General features: G+C 38.3%; 1 protein-coding gene across 1 annotated transcript in view; it reads right to left on the reverse strand.

The window, feature by feature from the left end:
• LOC124119420 (SCY1-like protein 2) overlaps positions 1-5,697 on the reverse strand; it is a 328,929-nt gene extending 323,232 nt beyond the window's left edge. Inside the window, exon 1 of the mRNA XM_048399279.1 lies at positions 5,402-5,697. The gene's annotated coding sequence lies outside the window, so the exon portion shown is untranslated. The remainder of the gene's footprint in view (positions 1-5,401) is intronic.
• Between the last annotated feature and the right edge of the window lie 303 nt (positions 5,698-6,000).

A 6,000-nucleotide genomic window follows, 5' to 3' on the forward strand; every position in this document is an offset into this window, starting at 1 on the left:
ATATAGTGCTATAACATTGAATATGTGTGAGTATTCCATGTACAAGGTGTGGATAAAATAAATACCAAGATAGTCATATGATTTCTGGTTGTTTTTCTTGATGCCGAGATGGTTGGGATTAAGGCTGTAGCCCACCTACACCCCCTAAATTAATATGAGATTTCTGTAATCTCATAATGCCATAAATCCTATGTTGTTAAACTGTTCCAAAAGTCAGGAGTGAGTGAGTGCGTGAGTATGGTCTTACGCCGCTTTAAGCAATATTCAAGCAATATCACGACGGGGGGCTACAGAAATGGGCTTCACACATTGTACCCATGTCGGGAATCGAACCCGGGTCTTCGGCGTGACGAGCGAACGCTTTAACCACTAGGCTACCCGACCGCCCCCCAAAAGTCAGGAAAGTGTGTATGTCATCTAATAGTGTTCCTTTCGAAGGATATTTTGAAGCAGTGTATCCGAAAGTTGGGAATGAACTGAACATTGCTAATTCAATCATACGAATACTCCGTAAAGTTTGCCTGAATTTTGCTTTTGTGATAACACCCGAGATGTGAACAATAACATTCGGTATTGATCTCTAATTCTCTAAAATTAAAACGTGTTCATCACGGTTATCTCTCGTATTTCTGATGATGACCTTGCCTTTTGTTTGAACCTGTACTGACACAATATCCTCGTAGGACACGAGTTGTTCATTGTCAGTTATACCTCAGTACAGGGTGGCGCAATTAACATACACTTTTGGGAGATCACACTGATTTCCCTTTTCTAAAACGGTATGGGCAGAAGCAAACTTCAGCCGATACTTACAGAATATCGAACCATGTTGATTGCTCATCGGGGATACCGGCGGTGACCGAATGTAGGTCCGAGATTCAAAGAGTGGCGCTACTTGACTCTTAAAGTGTTTTAACAGTTGTTCACCGTCTAACAAAATGCTATGTTTGCACACGCAAAAGCAATAATATGTTATGAATGTGTATGCATAGACGTGTTAACATGTTTGGACATACATCAATAGTTATATACGCAACCGGATTAGCAACAAGCTTCGGTTTGTCGATGAAATGTTCGGAAACTGTTATTTATCTACATTTAAGTAATTTAAAGGGGTTAAATTAGAATACCACACGAGTTGTATATAGATATAACTACCAGCCCTGTAGTATTGAAGACAATGTGAATATCGTCAAGGTAAACTTATGACATTTCCTTCTGTCATATGTTTTACCAATTGAGACCGATATTATATGTAATATTCTCCTAATGAAACATTTTGTTGAAAAATGTTAATAACATGACTACCAACAAAATCCTCATCATTGATAACATCTGATAATAAGTATTATGATGTAGGTTCGAGGACATGGTTAACACACAAATATTGTAAAAGTTTATACTAATGATTTACTAACAGTTGGTGATATCTACCTTACACTTTGATTGTAAAGACATTTAATGATTTCTTTGAAGCAAGAATGCCATTGGAGAATACAGCTATCGACAGTGCAAACCCCATGTGAGTTCTGAGGAAGACTTAGTCCCCGGGAAAGCCATGCTCGTCGTTTGAGTCGACTGAAAAGGATGATATGGAAATTAATGCTCGGTACCTTGACTGATTGTATGTCATCGGGCCCATGGCGTGGATTGTTGTTCGTGTATTAGGAATTCATTTGCCTGGTATAAACTCGATTATTTACAGTCCGTCATGATATAGGTGCACTATTGCTTTCAACAACATTCGCTCACTCATACTCACAGTTCTTTAGTAAAATGAAAGGACTAGATCTTAGGATCTACACATTCCACTCACTGACCTTCCTACAACAGACTTTTATTCTTGGGTAATTAGATCATGGCCAAACTGTATGAAGGTCGGAGCTTGCCTATTTTGCTTATGTCTCTATTTAGTAGTTTTTACACCATATTCATTTGGTACATTTGGCCACAAGACAAGGGATACTATTATACTAAGTCTGTCAAAGTAAAAAACATCCTACCAAAAACATCATAAGGTTTTCACAGTGAAACGAGACCAAAAGACCACCACACTCAAAATAACGATTCACTACATATCATATGATGAAGGCTGTCATGGTGAAAAGAAGCCAACTCTACATATCACAAGACTGTCATAGTGAAAATATATCTTGCCCGCACAGCTTAAAGCCATCCTCCACAAATAAGGTTGCCATGGTAAATATAAAACGTCAATGCAAGAGAATAAGGGGCAAAATAGTTGTGAAAATTATATGAATGGACCACTGAAAATCAATGATGACACCAGGTGTTCGCGAAAAGGGTAAGCATGTCCTGCCCTACCGGTAGTAGCCATTCGCACTATTTTTATCAAAAAGTATTTATAGTTTAACACCGCACAGAGAATCCTTCTGAAATCATGATAATGCTGTTACACTGAAATGAATCTTTTTCGACAAATCATAATCATAATCATAATCACTGTGAAGAGAATCACATCAAAAACATCATAATGTTGCTACGGTGAAACGAATGCTTCTCCACACACCATACGGTTGTCAATGTGACAGGAATCTTTCTCCAAACACCATATGATTGCCACAGTGAAGAGAATCCCCCTAAAAACATCATACTGCTGCCACGGTGAAACAATCCTTCTCCATACATTATAATGTTATCTCTCTGAAAAGAATATTTCTGTACACATGATAAGTGTGTCATGGCTAAATTATCCTTCTCTAAACTCATAAGGCCATCGCAGTCAAAAATAACCATTCTCTACAAGGTTGCCACTATGAACATGATCCTTACATGATTACATGGTACGGATGTCATTGTGAAAAAGTCCTTTTCTTCACATAAGACAACCATCACGGGGAAATATTCCTTCTCTACATACAACAAGGCCATCACTCACACACGAAGCCTTTTCTATGCATCATAAGGCTGTGAAGGTGAACAGAATCCTTCTTTACACACTATTAGGTTGATATGGTGACAATTATCCCTTCCCATATAGATATGACGGGGAATATTGTTTCCCTGAACATCATAATACTGTCAAAGTGAAATTAACCCTTCACTATACACAGTGAAGAGACCTACAGTAAGTATGTGACGGTGAATGAATCCTTCTGTACATATAGCAAGGATGTCATGGTGCAGTGAATTCTTTTTTACACATGACCCTTCCCTACACACCATAAGACTGCCAAAGTGAAAAAAAATCATTCTAAAAAAAACTAATGCTGTTACCTTGAACATAATCCTTCTAAAAACGCCAAAATGTTTTCAAATTGAAACGACACCTTAAAGCCACCACAGTCAAAATAACCCTTCACTACATATACTAGTAATATTAAGGATTCGGTGAATAGGAGCCAACTCTACACGTCATAAGACCACGATGAAAATAATCCTTCTCTTAGAATCCGCATGTTAGAACCATCACAGTGAAAAAAGCACAATAATCAAAGTGTGACGCATAATCAAAGTGTGACGGCGAAAAGAAGACGTCTCCATACACCAAGGCTGTCACGTCGAACATGTTCAATCAATTTACATCCTAAGGCTGTCACAGTAAAATGATTCCCGCTCAAACAAGCAAAAGGCTTTCACAGTGAAAATAATACTTTCCAATTCATCATAAGGCTTTCAAAGGGACAATACCCCTTCTCTGCATACCACATTGCTGTTACGATGAGAATAGCCCTTTTCGTTGTAACATATAAGGCTACCACGTTGAAAAGAAACATTTTTTTATAAACCATAATGTTGTCAGTGTCTTTGCAGATGCTTTCGGAATATCAACCATTTCGTATTCAAGGTTCTGTAATAATTTGGAATCAGGTTCATTCATGCAAATGGTGTGCCAGTACTCTCTAAACGGTAGAAACAAATATTGAACTTTTTGCGAGTCTGACAATCTTTAGACGAGGATCATGTGTTCCTTCGTTGTAATTCTGGTATCGTCGTGACCAAATACAAATTTATGTGAAACGGAAAGATCAGTGATGCGCCGTCCAGTTTATATATCGCATTTAGGATCGTTTCCGAGTGGCAATTTAGAATCAACTTTAAAGCAGTTGGTGGTGGCATTTAAGTGACTGTGCCATTGCTTCAACATGTGATATTGAGGGTAAACTATATTGTGTTTAAATCACGAGTGTATCTCCCTTATGTATCCCCATTCTTGGACTATATACCAGGTTTCAACTTTATTTTTTTAATATATGTATAAATGTTGATTTAAAAATACGTAGCATATTTCACAAATACACATAACCAAAATTAATATCACTGTGTGTTTGAAAACAGTTAAGATCTGTGTTATAACCTGTAACTTATTTCTGAAGCATGTGACTGTCTTCCAAAAGGTTTCCTTTCACACCGAGTTAATAAATGGGTCAGTTATTCCTGAGGACGTTGGGAGTGCGGGTCACGGTGAAGAGAATCCTTCGATCTAAATCATCATAATACTGTGACACTGACACGAATCCTTCTCCACACACCATGAAATTGTCACTGTAAAAGAAATCTTTCTCCCAACACCATGTGATTGCCTAAGTGAAGAGAATCCCTCTAAAACATCACACCGAGTTGGTAAATGGGTCAGTTATTCCCGAGGACGTTGGAAGTGCGGGTCACAATCAAATTGCACTCAGTAAGCCGAAAATAGCGATCGGCAAATTTCCGATAGTCATAAGGACCGTTCTGGAGTTGAGTTACCGCTAGCTATCTCATGTACATGGAAACGTTAAATGTTAAGTGATACACCGACATTTCCTAATTCATACCGTTTTCTCAATGTATTCTGACAATAATGTGAATTTCAATTATTATTAATGTTGTTGTGTGACAGCCATTTTGAAAAAGAACAGGGCAAAGAGACAACATTTTATCACTTCATTTCTTGGAAACCCTTGTTAAGTTTTCAAAATGTATTATTCTTGTTGTATCAAATGTCGCCGATGACCGAAATACCGGCATGTAACATAAGTTGGACTTGTTGATATTGAAAAAAATGATATGTTGTATTGAAAACAAAACCTTACTGAAAACGGAACGTAATTTATAATTGGTTCTGTAATCATTAGAATGTATATAAGGACTTTAATACTTTGTATTATTGCCTACACCACCTGTAAAAAAACACAACTTGAAATGACAACTGTGTTAAAGAACCTATCGTTAGTCACACAAAAGACACGCGTTCACATGTATGCAGCGGGAGACACAGTCGTGGCAGATTTACGTCTGGTGTCGCATACGTAGTATTGATCGGACACTATTTTCCAATTTATACAAACATTTAGGGAGCACAAGCAGCCCAAGAAAATGTGAACATGCTATATTCCAGGTTAAACCCCAGGTTGAAAATACAGACACAGTAAAACGCAACTTGATGTTCACAACCTACCTGGTATGGACAGAGAAGAGAAACAGTGGCCGATATCAGACTTGCAGCATCACAAGTAGCATTCCCATCTGTTCAAGGAAATGCTCCACACAACGAGGAATGCACTGGACACCGTTCCTGTAGCTAGTCCCTAATGCTTGTAGTTCTATCAGATACTTCATCGATTACAGCACTTTCTTCACGATTTTCGTCAAAACAGCCGGGAGAATTGTCAGCAATCGGTGATAGATCAATCGGTTAATCAATGCCTTCACGTGACCAAGCTAGCAGGACAGCCTGGAGGATATAGTTAGAACAGCTTGGTGAGAGCAAGTCCTCACGTGGGACTGTAATTGAAATCTGCAGCGCACAGATTTCAACAACATCGACGCAGCTCCTGTGGTTCCGATTTGATTTTCTGAACTATTATAGATGTGAAATGCAATTACTAGAATGCATAAACCTAACGGCAGATTGTGGTCCTTACATCGACCGAAACTGTCAGTGTAGCAATTTACGTTATCGAATGAAATGGATTAGACTGCAGTTACTGACTTGACTGTTCACAAGATAACCCATGTCTTAACATTATGGGTGACACTAGCTGACATAGATGTCGC

The sequence above is a fragment of the Haliotis rufescens genome, unplaced genomic scaffold (assembly GCF_023055435.1).
Source record: "Haliotis rufescens isolate VD_foot unplaced genomic scaffold, xgHalRufe1.0.p SCAF_2, whole genome shotgun sequence".
Lineage (NCBI taxonomy): Eukaryota > Metazoa > Mollusca > Gastropoda > Lepetellida > Haliotidae > Haliotis > Haliotis rufescens.